We start from the raw sequence: 19,910 nt of genomic DNA, 5'->3' as shown, positions 1-19,910 counted from the left end.
TCCCTGGAGTTAAACAAAATGTTTACTCTAACATTCGTGATGAAGAATTAAATTGCTGAGAGTCTGAGGAAAGATACAGGAAAAAAAATATTTTTTTCTATTTTCAGAGAAAGCAGCATAAATATAGTTTTAAGCCATTTTAACTAAAAGAAGCAGACTACAATTTACAGAGGACTTTAGGAGTCTTAGATGTTGTTCTTACACATAACAAGTATTTGGAATTATAAAATATTGCAAAAGTATTTGTCTTTCCATAAAGACATTTAAATATCCAAAATGATATTCTTATACTTGAGGTAAAGGTATATTACCATAATTGATTAGTAATCCTAACTTTATAATACAATTCCCTATTTAGGAAATAATAACTGACTTGGAATAGTATGAATTATGTTTGTTTTTGTTCTTCACTTTGCTTTTGACAAAGTCACGTTTCTGGAATGTTTGCTGATGCTGATTTAGCCACTTTATTCTCCTCCTGTATCATGATAGGTAATTGAAAATGAATGTAAATGTATTCCTAATTAATTTAAATTCAATAAATACTTGCCAGTCATGTATTATAATATAAAACTGTACTGGGTACAACAGAGATGTTAGTTCAGTGTCTTATGTAAAACAGATATAAGATTATTGAATATACATGAATAATTTAGCATTGGTTTTATTCATTAGAATTATTAAATTCAACCAAAAATTCATATCCATATAATGTTATAAAAATTCATCATCTTCCTTCAGCATTTGAAACATCCTCACTCAGATTGTTCAACATATTCTTCACCTACTACTTGTTTATGGATTGCATTATTTTTCTCAGCAAAAAAAACCCTAAAATGTAATGTGAAATGGTGTTTAAAATATTTGGTATTAATTTTAACTTTATGTTTGAATCAAATAAAAATAATATTGCATTTCACACAGCACAGTTACTTTTTGAATTTTCTCTCACATACCTTTATGAACTTATGTGCCACTCCCATTCTTATTTATTTATTTATTTATTTGTTTGTTTTTAGGCAGAGTCTCACTCTGTAGCACTGGCTGGCATGAAGTGGCATGATTTCCACTCGCTGCAACCCCCATTTCCTGGTTTCAAGCAATTCTCATGCCTCAGCCTTACCAGTTGTGTTTTTGGTAAAGACAGGGTTTAGCCATGTTACTCGGCTGGTCTTGAACTCTTGAGATCAGGCAATCCACCAGCCTTGGCTTTCCAAAGTGCTAAGATTACAAGCCTGAGGAACCGTGCCTGGCCCACATATATATTTGTAAATTTAACAAATATATATTTATTATATGAATGGTCATTAACTGCCTCCTATGAGCATGTCATTGTGACAGGTTGTGCTTTGTATACTCACAAATATACAAGTAAGGGTGACAGGAAAAAAACATAAATCAAAAGGGGTATTAATGATATAATAGAAAGAATCCTCTGAGTAAGATTGCTTATAGCCTATAACCAAAATGTTTCATAAAAACTTGGTCCATTTGAATAAATAAATACATCTGATGCCATTTTGGTGTACTCCGTGAATCAGCTTTCTTATCCATGTTGTTCATTATTTTCATAGTGAAGGTCAAAGCTACTCTGGATAAATGAACAATAAAAATTAGGCAATATGATTTTTGAGCAGAAGCTATAGTAGTTAATAAAATATAGGGAAAATGTTATCAAGGGTAGAATAATTGTTTAGCTTCAAGAAAATTTTTTTGTTGTGCCTATTTAGTCTTTGCTACTGCTTATGCTATATTGTGTATATACTGTATTGTGAGACAAAATAAGGTGTTGTTACCAAATTATTTTTCTATTGGATTGTAACTTAATATTTTCATTTTGTAGTTTAATTAGTTCAAATGTCTTCTGCCTCAAATATATGGGTAGCTCTTGATGTGACTTGTATTTAGACCAGGTACAGAATTTTTACCAATTTTTCAATCCTTGCTAATTTTAGTTAGCTATGATATGAAGTATTTAAAATAAAATAGATTAATAACAATGTAAAGAAACTTACTAACTAGCCCGAACAAGACTATTCTTTTATCTGTCCTTTTTTCAAAGTAGCTACCTAGTTGTTTTTATAAAGCAGCACCCACCAATTTCAAACATCTTGACAAAAAAAAAGCAATTGCTAGGATTTAAAATACACAGAGAATGTGATGGCTTTAGTAACTTGTTAAGCTGTAGTTGAATCAGTATTTACATTGGCCATACTAATTTACTTAACAGTAACTTAAATCAATATTATTTCACATTGCCAGAATATCTTTTTCTTGTTTATTGGGAAAAGCACGTGACACATTTAAAACTAAAATAATTTATTTCTGGTCTACTTTTACAAACCATAAAATGCAATATGACAACATTGTTAATTTAAAAGAATCTACACAATTTGGATATTTTATCTGGTACATTTTTTTAAAAATCTCAATTGTTAGTCTCTATAGGTTTACAAAGAGACAACTGAAAATTACTAATGGATTAAACAGACATTCTTCATTAATATATTCAGTGTTATTAATTCTCAGTCGGTTTACTTACCAATAGAACAGGAGAGTTAACTTGAAAAGAAATAGCGTCTATAAAAGATAACTGTTTAATTCCTAAAGAATTATACAATGAACATATTGACAATCATGTAAAACAAGATAAATTAAATCAATTTACTGGATCTGGACATTTTAAATTCATCAGTGTTTTGTTAATAGTGTAGGCCATTATTTCAGTTTATAAATTTCAAACATAGGTTACATATTACAGTATATTTTAATTAACCATATTTACCTCTTCTTTTGATTTATTAACACTAAGGAATGCTCTAGTCATTCTTTTTTTTTTTTTTTTTTTTTTTTTTTTTTTTTTTTTTTTTTTTTTTTTTTTTTTTTTTTTTTTTTTTTTTTTTTTTTTTTTTTTTTTNTTTTTTTTTTTTTTTTTTTTTTTTTTTTTTTTTTTTTTTTTTTTTTTTTTTTTTTTTTTTTTTTTTTTTTTTTTTTTTTTTTTTTGTTTTGTTTTGAGATGGAGTTTTGCTTTTTTTGCCCAGGCTGGAGTGCGATGGCAGGATCTCGGCTCACCGCAAACTCCACCTCCCAGGATCAAGCAATTATCCTGCCTCAGCCTCCCGAGCATCTGGGATTACAGGTGTGCACTACCACACCCAGCTATTTTTGTATTTTTAGTAGAGACAGAGTTTCTCCATGTTGGTCAGGCTGATCTGGAACTCCCATCCTCAGGTGATCCACCCGCCTCAGCCTCCCAAAGTGCTGGGATTGCAAGCATGAGCCACTGCGCTTGGCTTGGTCATTCTTGAATACATTGCTGAGTAAAATCTTTTCAGTAACATGACAGAAGCCACCAATAGTACAAACTGCCTCTTGTCCTTAAAAGTCCATAGTAAATGGAAACTATTTGGATTTTCAGAAACTCTTAATCAACACATAAGTATCAAATTGCAAAAAAGTATCTTATGCTTACATAGCTACACTATGCTTAAGATGTACTAATTGGTTTACTTCACCTATCATATAATAAGCATCCAGAAAATATCTATTAATATTTTATTGAGGAAACAAGGAAATACTATATTTTTTTCTGCATAAATAAGATTAAAATATTTGTGTTCTTCAAAGACACTTCAACATGAATATAAAAACCTATGAATGACAATATTAGACAATAAAACACAGTTACACAAATTGAGCAAATGTATATTAGATATATTAAGTAGATTCATATGAATTGTGAATAATTAACAATTTTTAAACTACAAAACCAATATTTCAAGATAATTCAAATGTAATGTAGTCAGTGAATTAAAGGAACTGCCTAAAAATAAATTAATTGGTTCATATAAGTTTAATACATGCTACTAGTTATATATACTTGGTATCTAAAGGCTAAGTTAAATACAAATGATAATGCTAAGATGATATTATTGATCATGATCTAAGATGTCTGCTTCTATAGAGGAATAATAGTACTGGTATACAATACTAAATGCTAATGGAATCATAGATAATTCTTATTTATGAATATTTCTACATTTAGTCATTATATAGAAAGATGTTTGTTAAATATATTCAGTTCCTCCAAATAAATAAAATAGCTTACATAGAGATAAATTCCCTCTGTTACATGAGGTGTGAGGTGTGGTGAGTTTCTTATGTTGCTGTTTTTAGTCCAAAGGGCTACTATAAAGTCCCAGTTTAATTGTACAAATAAACACACTTTGTGATGGCATTTTCCAATTTTTTGTGATTGAAATTTCAGCATTTAATTCTTTCTTTTAAGAATTTATTTCGGTCTATGATAAAGTTTAAAATTGAGTTAAGTTTTAAATTGAGTTTTTTTTAGTTTTTCTCTCTAAATTGAACAATAACTCTTATTGAATACGCATTTTTCTATTTACAAAATATAAGTGTCAGCTACTTTATACTTGGTTACCTTTCAGTAAAATTAGTAATTAAAAAAATTTATTTGTTAAAAATGGCCAAAGCTTACATTTTCTAAAACTTTGTTCCTTTTAAGCCATTATCTTTTCACTGGCAGAACACCCAAATTATTCTATTGTCTCTAGATTGAAGTAGGAAATTACAGAGACTGAAATGTTACGGAAAGAGACAAAGTTATTTTGATTTAAATATGTCACATGGACAAGGAACCATGTAGACAAAAAAGAGATTTCAATCAATCATTTTATCAATATCATGAACTTGTTTTTTCTCATGAACTGAGATAGGATTACTCTTTTTTTGACATATAAAGACATACATATTTTATTACAACCCTGAAGAGTAATAAGTTGTATAATACTTATAGTAATGATTACTCTTAAACTCCTAAGCTGAATTGAAAATGTAACCATAACAAAATGAATTGAAAAAAAAAATTGAAGAGCCTTAAAGATAAAACTCTGGATGATCACAGATATCATAACGTGAGTTTTCATTATATTTCTTTTGGTCATTGATCATTGCAGAAATATGAAAACAAAACCAGTTGCAGATCCGTATCCTTACAGTGAGTATAGATACAGAGTATGGAGATCACCCTATCATTGGCATCCTTTTCTACTCAGGCAGAGAAACCACATTTTACATAACAGGACTTTTACTCAGGATGTGTTTTTAAATGCTTCTCAGTCTTACACAGAAAGCACACAAAGTCTAAAATAAATTGTGAAAGACCTTGAAGGGGTTTCTTTAAAAAATGATTCTGCAAATGCAGAGTTGGAAGGATTATCTGATCAACATGAATGGCCTTCTGATTTCTTGGTAATTTATATATTTTTCTCATAATGGTCAATATCTCCCACCACTGAGCCAGGAATTTGCCATGTTAGCTTTTTCAATTCCCTTGCCATAAGGCCAGTATTTTCCGTCAACTATTATAAGATCTTAGGAGGAGAATAATCTCAATCGGCTCATGATAGAGAAGTAAGCCAGTGTTACTCTGACCGTGGTTCTCAGCATCTCTTTGTTTTTGATCTTCTGATCCACTAAATAAAGTGATACAATTCACCATAAATGCTAGGAACCAATTCCAATTGCTTATGTTAACAAATGGCACCAACTACTTTGAATATACTCAAGGAAAAGAGGAATTTTGGAGGTTATAATTAAAATCCCCAAAGCTCAAAATAATGATATGACACCAACAGGTTATTTAGCAACAATGAAGAAAAAAATAACGAAAGAATGAGAATGAGCTGGGTGTGAGAGTATACTTAATTATTGGATGGATAAGTCACATGTTCTAGAGTCTGCAGGCATGATGTTTTAATTGTAAGTAGAGATTTTAAAAAGTGATAATTAAAATCATTAAAAACTTACTGTATAACTAAGGCACTAATGAATTTAATCATAATACATAACACTTGCATGGCGCATACTACATATCAGATTATTCTTAGTAATTTGTGGGCCTTACTTTATTCAATCCTCATATGCGCTGAGGTAGTGTTATTAGTTTCATCTTTTAGTTGGGGAGCAGTGAAAAAAATAGTTAAACATTATTTAATCTTAAGGAATCTGACTCTAGAACCCATTTTTCTCCATGTCTATAATTGGAGCTAATTTTAGCATCTTAGTAAAGAGCTCACCTATTGTCAGCATCGTCAGCTCTAATATTTGCCCTTTCCACTCACTGTGGTCAGTAGTTCTTGAATCGGACTGCCAACAAAAACAAAACTTGTTACCTAATTTAACAACATCATCATTATGTAAAAATCCTATTCAGCTTGGGAAAACATAACTTTTCAAAGTGTATGAGACTTTATGCAAGCCCATATGTTAAGAAAGTAAGTTTTATCTCTTTACCTAATACGATAAAAAAATTTCAGTTCTACTAAAGATTACAGTAAGTCTTCATAGCAAAAATAAACACACAAAAAAACAAAATAAACCAAAACAAATATTCTCTAAGTAATGTGAGTCTAAATATGAAATTTTACACGATAACATTCAAACTTTCTGAGGCTTAGGTATTACTAACAGAATATTTAGTTTTCACTTAGCACAGCAATACATAACTGCACTCTCCCCTATCAGTAGATATACAATAGATGCATGATTGCAGAGGAAAAATGTGCAAATGTGTGCATACATATTTCTGTCTTTAAAATCAAAGTTATTATTGTGTGATTATGATCAGGCTTTGAGAAATCAAGTTAAATATTCCACTCACTCAGACTTAAGATTTCTAGTAAAATCCTATAGCTTAGCTCTTTGGTGGTCAGTCTCTTTTTTCCCTGGTATTATCTAGTCCTTTGGAAATCTTTGCAAGTTCACTTCTGACAATTCCTTATCCCCCGTAAGTTAGCAGCAAAATCTATTTGTAGTTTCCTCAACCTGCCTTTATCTTTCACTCTTCTCTGCTTTTCTGCTTTTGCCCAGGATGAACTCTGCCCATAATGTATTTTTTCTTTGTTGAGGTGCTGAAATTCTAGAAATTTTAAGACACCTCTGCAAAATGTTTTCTAACGTCCTCAAAGTTTTCTGCATCCTTCTCTTTCTTGCTTAGCCTTACAAACTTTTCAAGCTGAACTGAATTTACTAGCTATGTAGCCCAAAGTTTTGTTTTATTTTTTAATGTAAATTAGGAACAAGGGAACTGTGTAGGTCAGAGTCCTGTCAAAAAACAGATTAGATAATTTGGGTAATCAAATTGCTTAATTTGAGGAGAATTTAATAAAGACTTTCAAAGGATAGGAAACACAAAAAAGCAAAGTGTTTTTCTTACTCTTACACACTACCAGAGGCAACATTTCTGACACCAAATTCTCCAGGGGACACGAGCTGTTGTCCTAGAATTAAGTTCTGATATTATCTATTTGAAGATAGTGTCACATCTCATGGTTGAAGGCTCAGCCCCTCCAAACTGCCTGGCACTTCTGATGCCAGTTGCAAGTTCCAGGTTGTGAACTGTACTTGTGACTGACTACCTATAAATTAGAGTTCCCATAACCCTTTCACTAGGTTTCATTAATCTGCTAGAGTAGCTCACAGTACTCAGGGTAATATTTACTTACATGTATTCATTTATTTTAAAGGATATTACAAACAACACAGATATATAATCAATCAGATGGAAGAGATGCACAGTTCAAGGAAGGTGGTAAGGGATGTGGAGTTTCCTTGTCCTGTCTGGGGCATCATCCTAAGGGTACTTCCATGTGTTCAGCAATCCAGAAGATTTTTAAACCTAATCCTTTTGTGTTTTTATGGGGACTTCATTATGAAAACATGATTGATTAAATCATAGGTCATTGGTGAGCAACTCAATCTACAGTCCCTTTCCACTCCATGGAGTTCAGGTGGTGGTGTTCAAAGTTTCAACCTTCTAATCCTGCCTTGGTCATTCTCATGACCTGCTGTCATTCTGAAGCTATCCAGAGTCCTGAGCCACCAGGAATCTCATTAGCATACAAAAGACACTATTTTTCATTCCAGAGATTCCCAAGAACAAGGATAAAATCCAAATATATATTGCAAAATATCACAAGTCTTTCATGAATGAGAAAAGGGTGTGGTGAGACCAGAATAATTGTGCAAAACAATTTACTAGCAATAGGGGTTCTGGCGATTCTTACTCATGAAAGAGCAAGGGGAGGAGCAATGTATGCAACACAAATAATGTGGGGGTGAGTGGAAAGGGCTGTATGGCAGGAGCTCTAAATTTTGGTTGAGGGATGTTTCCACCCGAGAAAATAAATGCCCTGATGTTCCTCTCCTCCCTCCTCCTGTGTCCCTCTAGTGCTTCCTATTAGCAGGTCTCACCCAGAGCCAATGCTTAATATGATCCCTGCGGGTCAACCCCTGGGACATAAAGCAAGTTTTCTAAGAATGAAGTCATTTTTTCATACCCTACTGGGATTTGGTAAACATAAGATGAACATATACTGAAACTTATAGTCCAAGTATGTATTCAATTTCCAAAATATTATTTGCATAATAACTACACCCAAAGTTTGAAGTATCCACTGTTAACAGTAAATAGCACTAACGTGTAACCAATTGCTTAAAACAGAAACTTGGGAATCTTCTTTGATTCCTCACACTCCTTTATTTCCCATATATAGTGTATTTAGCATGGCATTTAAAATACAGAATCCGGTGTCAATTTGAGTCTATATCCTACAAGGTTGTCAATTAGCGAGAAGGCATATCATTAAATACCTTCACTTAAAGGTAATTAAAGAAGAGGCTTCATTTGCTTAAGTGGCAGGTACAACAAGGCTTAGTTAGTGGATATGAGCTAGGTTTCAGCCCACCTTAAACTATTGCCAGCTTCTCTTGCGGAATGAATGGCTGACAAACCCATACAAGAAGACCCTAAAATCTTGGCTCTAACACTTTGCAGTTAGATGATTTAGCTTACGCTCTTCAAACACTTTCCCCTTTCTGTAAAAAAGGGATAACATAAGTATCTACATTATTAGGTCCCAGTGAGAATTTAGTGAAAAAAACATATGTGTAAAACTCTTAGAAAAGTTCTGGTGTGCATTAAGCACGGAATACGTGACTTCATATTCAAAACCTGCCTCAATCCTCTGCCCCTCTCTACTGCCAGCACCCATTACAGGCTTTTCTTCCTGGGCTGTAAAAACAAGTCCTTATCTTGTCTTTTCTTTGATCCTTTCCCTACTTGTAATCCGACTTCTCTATGCTGAAAAAACATTATGCATGCTGTTTCTATTTTGCCATATATACAATAAGCATTCACTTGTGTTTATTAGTATATCTACATTTCCAGAAATAGCTGCTTTTGATCTAATTTATATTTTGAAAATACCTACCAGCTTTTAACATTTTTTTCCTGAATTGCCCAAGCCTGTTATGTGAAAGTACCTAGACTGTCCTGAGAATCAATACGCATCATCCTAGGGAATTCTAAATATACAGTGTGTGTTTTCAGCCTGGTTCCTTTTTCACTTGATTCGTGATTCCATTTCCTGACTGTGTTTTCTCACTCAGCAGCATTCCTCTGGATTCTCACTGCGAATCTCTCCACCCCTGCAGCTCCTGGTTAGCAGCTTCCTCTCTCCCTGTGGACTTCTACTTCACAGTTTCTTTCTGGGCTCTCTTCTCATCAGGATCACTCTCTTCTCTTTTTATACCAATGCGGCTGCCATTCAGAGTAGCATCTCCCAACAAGGATGTGTCATTTTCATCAGCCTGAAAGATAAAATAAAACTTCCAGATCAGCAGTACCTGTAGGATTGAAAGTCTGCATTTATGAGCTATATAAAGCATTTATGAGACATATAAATCTGCTGGAGGAAATGCACCTGTGGAAACTAAGTGCTCCTATTCAAAAAGAGCTGCAATTCTGAGGCCATAGGCCTAAGATACACCAATAGAAAATGAATTTTTTTTTCATTTTTCATTTTTTTTCATAAAACATTTCTGCCCCCAAATAAATTGTGAAACTCAAGATTATTCAATTATTATCTTCACTCTTTCAGAAATCTCATCAATTAAAAGTTCTTTTCTTACTCACAAAGTCTAATTTTATTAACATCAAGGTTTCTTAGATTGTAAAGCCTTGTTATAAATATATTAAAAGCCCAACTGCACTGTTTAGCACACATCTTCCGTTCTGTAATTGTTTTGGTTACTTTATTGTTTTTCTGATATTGAACTATTTTACCACAGCATACAAACTGTTAGGTTTATTTTCTGTGGTTTGAATTTGATCTTTTTCTGCCATTTAACTTCTTGGAAAAATAAGGAGAGATACATTTTTATTAGAGTTTAACAGAAAATTACTCTCTAAAATGTATTTTACCTAACCAAAATGTATAGAGGTTTCATCATATGCTAGTCATTTATCTTGATTATTTTACAAATATTAACCATTGGATTTTCTTAACATCTTTAGGTGACAGTTGTAATTACTTAATCACATTTTATGGTAAGAAAAATGAGAAATAGGGAGGTCAAGTAACTTGCAGATGTGCTGACAGCCACACGTTGGCAGAACCAGGTTTTGAACTCAGGCACTGTTTCAATACCTGCTCTTAACCACCCTGTTATTTTGTAGTAATAACCATGTTTTTCTTTCTGACCCCAAAGTATAAGTAAAGCACCACATAGCAGAATGCTTTTTTCTGATATGAGGTGAAAAAAAAATCTCAAAATACTAATGTTTGAGAGGTTTTATTCCATAAGACAAATTAATGATCTTGTGTGTATTAATAACTATACCTATGTAGTATATTCTACTTTTCCTAGAAAAACACCTGGAATAACGTTGATTAATACAGCACAAGTATAACAGCTGAACCAGTATTATAGCTATGATGAAAAGAAATAAATCTCAAAAGGTTGCCACTAATTATTCCCTTTAGTTAGGCCTCTCTATTCCTCTTTTGCCTATTCTTCAAGTTTTAAAAGTGGTATTATTTTCAGTATTCTAAAAATGCTATTTTGAGTTGTTTTTCATCATTGTCCAAAAAGAAAATTGATACTTCAAAAGTTCCGTTGGCTGGCCCAGGATTAGTATGCAGCGGATTTTGGCCATCGCCTAGTGATACGGTACCACTGGCTGCCTCTCCTTCACTGGTGACATCTCAGGATGTGAATTCAAGTGATTTTTATTACATGTGCATACTTCCATACATAACTCTTTTTTATTTACAGGAGTTTTTTTTTTTTAATTCTCTTATATAGTTTTGCACTGATACAAACCAAAATTAGAATGATATGACAGACCACGGATACTTTAGAAACAGTCAATGAAATATTTCACATCGTAATTTGGAGAGCTTACTGTGACATAAGTATAATGTTCTTTTTCTTAAAATATGAGTCACTACTTCCATTTCAAAAATACACGTATTTCACAGGTGTAGTTATCACAAATGTATGTGGAAATGTACAAAGTGCAAAAAAAGGTAGAAAAAGAAACATTCACTTTCCTGTTGATATGGGTTCAGATTTCCCAAAGGTTACTGGCCCCTGTGTGAAGCAGCTCAGTCTACACGAGTGACCAAGATTATATGCAGGACTTATTGTCTCATATATTTTGAGTCTGGAGCTTGCTCCTGCATAGAAAGTGTTACATGCATACTAGAAGGCTGTCTTTGCAGCATGAAGAAGAGCTCTGGCAGAAAATAAAATGTAAATGGCTATTCTGGTAATTCATGCCCAGGCAATGTTCATGGTTTTCCTTACTTTTTGTTCTCAAAAGTTTATTCCTGACATCTTGTTACCTTGGCAGCTTTTCTTCTCAAAAGCCTGCTACTGACTGTCTGCCAAAAAGAGTCCAGTTCACACCTCTCCTTTTCCAGCGTGCTCTTCTGCTCCATAGAGATAGAAAATACAAAAAGAGGAGGAAAACAATCTCACACATTCCCAATACTTGCACATTGGGTGAGTTTCTAAGCTGCCACGTTGCCTGAAGAAAGCCACGGGAGGAAGCTAAGATGCTGTTCAATTCCTGAAAACTAAACAAATGTACCATTTCCATTAGAATCTAAAAGGGTGTGGAAGATAATGCCTTCTTTTTCTAACTTGTAATACTTATTTTACCTAACACTTTAGAAATTGGTCTCTATCATATATGAATTTGTATTCTGCCACATTGTTTTAAATGATTATGTTCCAGGTAAAATGGAACAACAATTAAACGGAGAATGAAAGATGGCATTCATATGTGTGCAAACAAGACGTTTTCTCCAGACTTTATTATTTTTCATTTTTCTTTCAAATAGAAACAGATAGATAAGTAGAATACTGTTCCAAAGTGAAAGCAGTGAAGTGTGGAACTGCCTGCCCCTGTCAAATTGATAGAGTGAAGATGTTGTACGAGATAATGGAAACTTTCTATTCAGTGAGGACTGGAATAAAGAAAGCGTTTCTAGTCATTCATCAGCATTGGTTGCCTTAGTGCTTGTGGCAGAGATCAGAACGTAGGCTTTACAAAGGGAAACTAAAACAAGTACAATGATCCACTTTGGGAAGTGTAGTTGACTTTGCTTACCATTTAGTACATAGCAATCACAGTACCTAACAACAAAAACACAGTTCAGTCATTGAACATGGAACATGACAATTACGTAGGTAGATATTTCTTCCTGTATTCTGGCTCTGAAACTTATGAATATTTTACTCTGGTGACTGTGAACACTAAGTGAGTTTATTTTTTTAATCATGTTTAATTTAGAATATTTGTATTGCTTTTTTTTCCTAATCATTTGCAATGATCAAATTTTTAAGAATTGTTTAATTTTCAGAAATACTTTCATGATAAATAGCTACACTAAAATGCAATTTAGTGAACATGTATGAGCCTGCATACTGTAATTTATTTTCTGTAAAGGAGGTATTGAAAATATGGAAATGATGCATTCAGTAGTTTTCAGTTTTATTTTCCTTTAAACATTTACAAACTTTATGTGGCACAAAATATGTACATATTTTCACTGCACTGAATGAATGTGGTAGCTCACACATTGCTTTTAGGCAATTTATACTAGCAAGATGAAGTGGAGAAGCGCAACAATTATCCAAATCACTCAAACCAAAGGAGCACTCTGGCCCCAATCATTTAGAAACAGAATTTCAAATCAAAGTGTTTCTTTGGCTTGAATAATATGGACAATTGTCTCAGTGCTCCATTATCACTGACTATAGATTTCCAATCTGATTATGGGTCTAACATAAGATGGAAAAAATAATAACATGTAATTGTGTTTTGAGAACTTGGCTCATTCCAAAATCGTTGTGCCAGGGTTTCCTAGCGCAGATAATCTAAAAGGTTAGTCATCTTTTAAAGATGAATGAACTCTTAAAGCCACTCAAGTACTATTTAGAACAAAGAAGAAAGTCTTCCCCTGGTTAGTTTGCCTCTTCAAGAGTCCTTTTTGCTTTACATTTTTTTAAATATTTTTTTCTGAAATAAATAATGTTCCTTTACTCAGTAGAATACAATAATCCATGCAATCACAACAATGTAGTTTCCACAGTGAATGTGAAAAAATGATTTAAATTAGTCTGGCATGAATATATGTGATTATACTAGATCAGTAATTTTAGGATGGCTTATTAATTTGAATATAATAATGCAGCAAAAGCCAAAGTATTCAGGCAATGATTATTATTATTTTGATTATTGAAACACACAGAAGGAACAATCTCCAAACCGAATCCTGTTTAATTGCTTTATGACACCATCTTTGTATTTTGGGAATGTCTGCAAAAGTCTGGAAGAAAATGTTAAAGTGCTGATAGTTTACTCTGTGTTTAGGATATTTCTTTTATCTAGAAAAAAATAGACAATTCCTCAACATAACCACACAAATGTCTGGAATGATGATGGCATTATTTGCATTTATAAATAATTGTCACTGTTGTCTTGTGTCTAAAATGCACCCATCGCATGAGTACCCCAAGAAATGAATGGCGCCTGCCAGTGTTTCTCAGTTGTTTTCCCACCTTTGCCAGGCATTCACATTTGCAAGACACTGTCATGGACGGCACCTAGTAAAAATAATTGCAGGTTATTTGCAATTTCTACTAGACTATTTTCAGTTTACCTTTTATTCTCAAGCAAATTAGTGATAGGTATAAACGTAAAGCTATACTAAATTCTAAATTACTTGAAAAGTAAATCATTCACAAATTAAAGTTTCTAATCTATCATTAGTAACAAATTCTTGGTTAAACCTTGTGACTCCATGATTGTGGAACAGAGGTCCTAAGATGAATCCACGAGGAGGTCTCTAACCAGCAGGTTAGAAGCTGCAATAGGTTCTCAGAAATCTTACAACTTAGCCATGGCTCCTGTGTTCCAGTGTGCATAACTCTGGAAAGAAGATTTTTGATTTTATTTTTAATATTTGATGAAGAAAAATACGTCTTTTTTTTTTTTTTTTTGGCTTTCCCCTTTCATTGTCCTTTTCTATTATCCCTAACTTTCATTGCTTTCTCAACAGGCATTTCTGATTGGTGTTTATCATAACTGCTTCCAGTTTCTCCTCAGTTTAAGCATAACGCTTTTGTTAATCACTAATCACTTTATATCCTTTATTTATTTCTCATTAATAATTATTCTCTTATGAAATATTTTCTATGGCCTTCAGTGAGTATCCTTGTTTTATTTTCTATAAGATAGTAAGTTAATGTTAATCAAATATACATATATTAAATCTAGCATTTCATTTGCTTAACAGCCACTGATCCTTGCAAAGATTCTGAGATAGTATATAAATTCTCACTTCAAAACAGTATTTGAAGTTCACATTAAATTATTTAACTTACAAAGGATCATGAGGTATTTTTGGCAATTCAAGTATCTCTAAATTAAAAACAAACAAACAAACAAAAAACAAAACAGAAAGTCAGCTTCTTCGCTAATCTCACAGCCCTTTAATAAGAAAATTATGAAATCTGTATTTCTGCTTCTTATTCCCAACTCTTGTCTTATTCTTCACAGCATCATTTGAGATTTTGAAGAGAACAATCATGTTACTCTCAATAATTCTCTTCTTCATATGAGACACTTCCACATCTTAAAAAATTATGACAGAGCCGGGCATGGTGGCTCCCACCTGTAATTCCAGCATTTTGGGAGGCCAAGGCAGGCAGATCACAAGGTCAGAAGATCAAGACCATCCTGGCCAACATGTGAAATCCCGTCTCTACTAAAATACAAATAATTAATCGGGGATAGTGATGCACACCTGTAGTCCCAGCTACTCAGGAGGCTGAGGCAGGAGAATTACTTGAACCCCAGAGACAGAGGTTGCAGTGAGCTGAGATCAGCCACTGCATTCCAGCCTGGCGACAGACCAAGACTCCATCTCCAAAAAAAAAAAAAAAGAGATTTCATATATTTCACCTTTCTCCATTTACACCCCTGTTGGGTAACTCAAGGAACTTCTGAAAACATTATGTCCAAATGTCCATAATAATATAAACAAAGCCTAAGCATGTATTTGCATTTAGGACTATGATATTAAGCCATATTAAATTTCAGGGAAATAAACCTGTGAAAATTAAAATGAGGCCTAATTTCTCCTGACATAAAGGACACATTAGGCATTTTAACCCAATTCCGGAATTTTAATTTTATTCAACTAATGTATTATAATTTTCTAGAGAAAAATTTAAATCAATTTTGGAATCCAGCTGTCTAGACTCTTTATGATATACCTTTTTTGACATCAATGAGGTCACTGATTAAATATGCCGAAGAGGACAATCCCATGGACAGATCAAACCAAGTTGACATGGATTATTTATTCAATAATAGCCCAGTTTTTTATTCAATAAGGCTGAATTGATTATATTTCCTTGAAACATTTTATAATAAAGCCATGATAAATGATATATTTTATTTGAATAGTTTCAGAGTACATAAAGTGTTTTTGTATAAAGACTCTAAATTTATCTTCTGTAAAACTCTTTGAATTAAGCAATATTATCTGGCTCCAATGGTGTAGAAATTGGAACACAGAGAGTTAAATCATTTACCATGAATAATAGTTTTGCAAACTGTAGAATTGGAAAATGGTCATCCTGAAGTCCAGGAAACTTTCCAATACACAATTTTACCTCCTATATGACTCCCTCCAATTTGAGTTGTCACGTCAATTATTTTTTATAGAACTTATAAGCTCTACACAGACATTTTGACAATGTGAGGATAAAATCAAAATGCATTGATTTTAAAAATGTTAAGTCATTTTTAAAATGTCACATATAAATATGATGTATTATTTGTAGATACTGTATATTCATCTTTTTTTTTTTTTTTTTTGAGATGGAGTCTCACTCTGTTGCCCAGGCTGGAGTGCAGTTGCACCATCTCACCTCACTATAACCTCCGCCTCCCAGGTTCAAGCAAGCAATTCTCCTGCCTCAGCCTCCTGAGTAGCTGGGACTACAGGCAAATGCTGCCATGCCCAGCTAATTTTTTGTATTTAAGTAGAGACAGAGTTTCACTGTGCTGCCCAGTCTGGTCTGGAACTCCTGAGCTCAGGCAATCCACTTGATTCGGATTCCCAAAGTACTAGGATTACAGGTGTAAGCCACCACACCTGGCCTGGGTATTCATCTTTATAGTTATCTGTACCATAACCTATGCCCATGAGAAGAAACACACACACAGACACAGACACACACATATATACACATATATAAACCACAAGTCAGTAATAAAAGCTAATCCTTCTATTTACTATAGTACCATACCAGGTGTTTCACAGACAATAGTTATTCTAATCTTCTCTTCCATATTATATAGCTTAACTTATAACCATAATCTTTATTTTAGAGTTGAGGAAAGTAAGATTTAAATAGGCAATTGTATTTTGAATTCACATAGGGTCAGTTTAAGATTAAAACACATCTCCCTGACTCCAGGGTCAATGTTCTTCCACACTAATATATGAATACTATTGCAGTAAATTACTGTTGTCTAAACAATACTAATATTAAAAATTATGTGCAGATTTTTTCTTAATAATTACATCAAGATCAACCTCTTCTAATTTGTAATTATCACTGGCATATTTTGTAAATTGGAAACTTTAGCATCTCAAATATTTTGGAAAAGATCACAGATATTTTCTGTTTTTCTGAGATTTCAAAAAAAATCAAGAATAATGACTTTCTGTTTATATCTGCAACTATATTTTAATAATAATTTGGATTATGTCCTTCTGAATGTTTATATTTACTCAAAATGCTTATTTGTTTTTTAGTATGTCTTATCTAGCTTAGGTATAATGCTTCTGACTTTATTTTTCTCTCTAATTTGTTATTTCTACTTTATTCATAGGGAAAATATGGAAGGAAAATTGGAGTTAGAAAAGTTCTCACATTCTCAGTTTTCATTCATTATGAAAATATTCAACTATAGGCTTGACCTTTTTTTGCTCCCTACTTATAACCATAGTTGGAAGAAAATTATGAGAAGGGGCATTTCTTTTGTTCTGCTGTAAAAGGTCAGCACAGACTTTCCTATTAATTCTGTTGACCTATCTTCTAAGCTCCAAACCTAGGTTCTGAAGAGTGTTCACCAACACCCAGACCTAAGCTCATCATTGTTCCTTGTCTAAACCTGCTGATTACGTGGAAAGGGCTGCTGAAGGAATGTGTTTTCATTTTAACTGTATTCCTTCCATAGGTTATTGCTTTCTAAATGTTTTGTGTCATATAATGGATAAACACTTTAAAACTTCTTCAGACAATCTTACATCAGAAAAATATTATACTAGTTACGTCATCAACAGTAAAATTGTTTCTTGCTTTTCATTGGGATATATTACTTCACTTGCCTGGTTTCTGGCACTGGTTTATTTTGAGTTCTGTCTCCTCAGGTTTTCCTCCTTTGGACTTTCTTCCTAGACTATTGTTCGTGTTGCCAGCCAATTTCTGAACTCTTTATCCTCTACACTTAATTTTGAAACAATTAATTTGTGCGAGCAGATCTGTGTAACTTCAGAACACATTTGAGATATAGCATTCCCACCATACAGGTACAATAGTCATGTATAGCTATGGAACATGGGTAATGGTATAGTATAGTCAACAGTTAGAATGTTATGAGGTTGGAGTATGCATTATTTGTTTTAAATATAATTTTAATTTTACATTAAATGTAATTTAATTTTAATAATGGCTGTATTTGACATGAAGTTGGCCAAATTTCTGAAAGTTTAATAATTGGCCACTGGAAGCAAATGCCAGTTGTTTCCAGCATTTTACTAGAATATAATAAATCCTGACTTTGCTACGGGCTTTCCTGATGTGTCATTTGACCTCTCTAAGCTATGAGTTTATTCATCAGCATGAATTAGACAAAATAACAGATGTAAAGCTCTTAGAACAATATTCAGAATATGGTAATTACTCACTGGTAGATATTGCTGCGTTTCTATTGTAAGAAACATATTTAAAGTATACCAAGAAAATACAGAATACACATAAACTTTTAATTGGCATGTTGTAACTATAATGACAAAATTTAAATCTGCTGTCTTATTTCAAAATATTATATTAAAATGTTTTTTAAATTAATTTTTACTTATTGACATATTTTCATCTCTGTAAATATACTATCCAGGAATGCTTTTCCTTTCTGTCTTAGTATTGTTATGCTGCTGTAAGAGAATATCACAAAGAGTGATTTATAAGAAGTTGAGGTTTATTTGGCTTTTGGTTCTAAAGACTGGGGAGCCCAGGGTTGAGGCTCCTGCATCTTTTAAGGGCCATCTTGTGGTGTCATCCTATGGTGGAAAGAAGGACACAAGAGCATGAGAGAGAAAGAGAGAGCAAGAAGGGGTTGAACTCATTTTTATAACAAATCCATTCTCATAGTACCAAATCCAGTCGCTCACAATGGACATTAATTCATGCTTGAGGGCAGAGCCCACATGAGCTAATCACGAGTTAAGGGTCCCACCTCTCAACACTTTTGCTTTGGGGATTAAGTTCCCCACACATGAACTTTGGGGGACATATTCAAACCGTAGCACTTATGAATAACATTTATGGATTTATTTTCTAAATAGTCATTTTAAAATACAGTTACTAAGATGAAGATTCCAAATTATAGTGTAATATGTAGAACACTTTAAAACTTTAAATGGGAAAAATAATTCCTATTCATAGCTTTCCGTTTTGCGAAACTACTTTCTTTGTATCATATAATAAATATATGTTTTCCAACCTCCTTTCTCTGCCCTCCAGTATTAAGTCTGAAGAGAGTTTATTATTCATTCACATGTTCGAAGGTAGCTGTTTCTACCTTAATCGAGCCAAAGTTGTCAACTTTTCAAACAGTAACTTGTTTTCTATGCCCTTAGGTTTGAAAGAAAATAGTCTCATAATGAAAAATAGTAAGCTTACTTTCTGAATACATAAATGTCCTGATTCTTTATCAGGCTATGCTCTGTTACCTGACTGTAGATGGTGGGATAGTCTTCTAACAATAGGAAATGGAGTTTGTGGATAAATATGCCATAAATAAAAATATTTGCTATTTCCCATTGGATTTTTACAGCCTCAAAATTGAGCTCTTTAAACTTGGAGATACTACTCTCATCTGAAATTGTTTTAAATTGTAAATAAAAGTAAATGAATTCAAATGTGATACAAGGAAGAGAAAATGATTTTATGACTATTCAATTCAAAATATTTTGAGTCATTTATAACCAAATATGTGGTTTAGATAATAAGTAGATTCAGACTGTGACAGACGTCTGACAGATATATTCCTTTAATAATTTGACTTCATATTACTAACCACAGAGTACTAATACTGATTAAAAACAATACCAGGGTAATACCAGATTAATTGATTCTAACTTTTTAAAAGAATTCTTTCAATGATTCATTCATATGAGTTGAAAAGAAGGAGAAAATTGAGAGTTATTTTTATGAAACTAGAGTCAAGACCGTAA

At 32.9% G+C, this 19,910-nt stretch overlaps 1 protein-coding gene and 1 long non-coding RNA gene across 5 annotated transcripts in view; both read left to right on the top strand.

Annotated features, from left to right (window-relative positions):
- The window catches only part of CADM2 (cell adhesion molecule 2), a 1,069,796-nt gene that overhangs the window by 271,280 nt on the left and 778,606 nt on the right, over positions 1–19,910 (top strand). The gene's annotated exons all lie outside the window — the stretch shown is intronic.
- LOC108315104 lies at positions 1,027–16,527 on the top strand. The gene is made up of 3 exons (XR_001829831.2): positions 1,027–1,130; positions 5,019–5,021; positions 16,518–16,527. It is a non-coding gene; the product is annotated as an uncharacterized LOC108315104 (long non-coding RNA).

Source organism: Cebus imitator, unplaced genomic scaffold (genome assembly GCF_001604975.1).
Source record: "Cebus imitator isolate Cc_AM_T3 unplaced genomic scaffold, Cebus_imitator-1.0 Scaffold168, whole genome shotgun sequence".
NCBI lineage: Eukaryota > Metazoa > Chordata > Mammalia > Primates > Cebidae > Cebus > Cebus imitator.
This window is presented reverse-complemented; position numbering and strand designations above follow the sequence as displayed.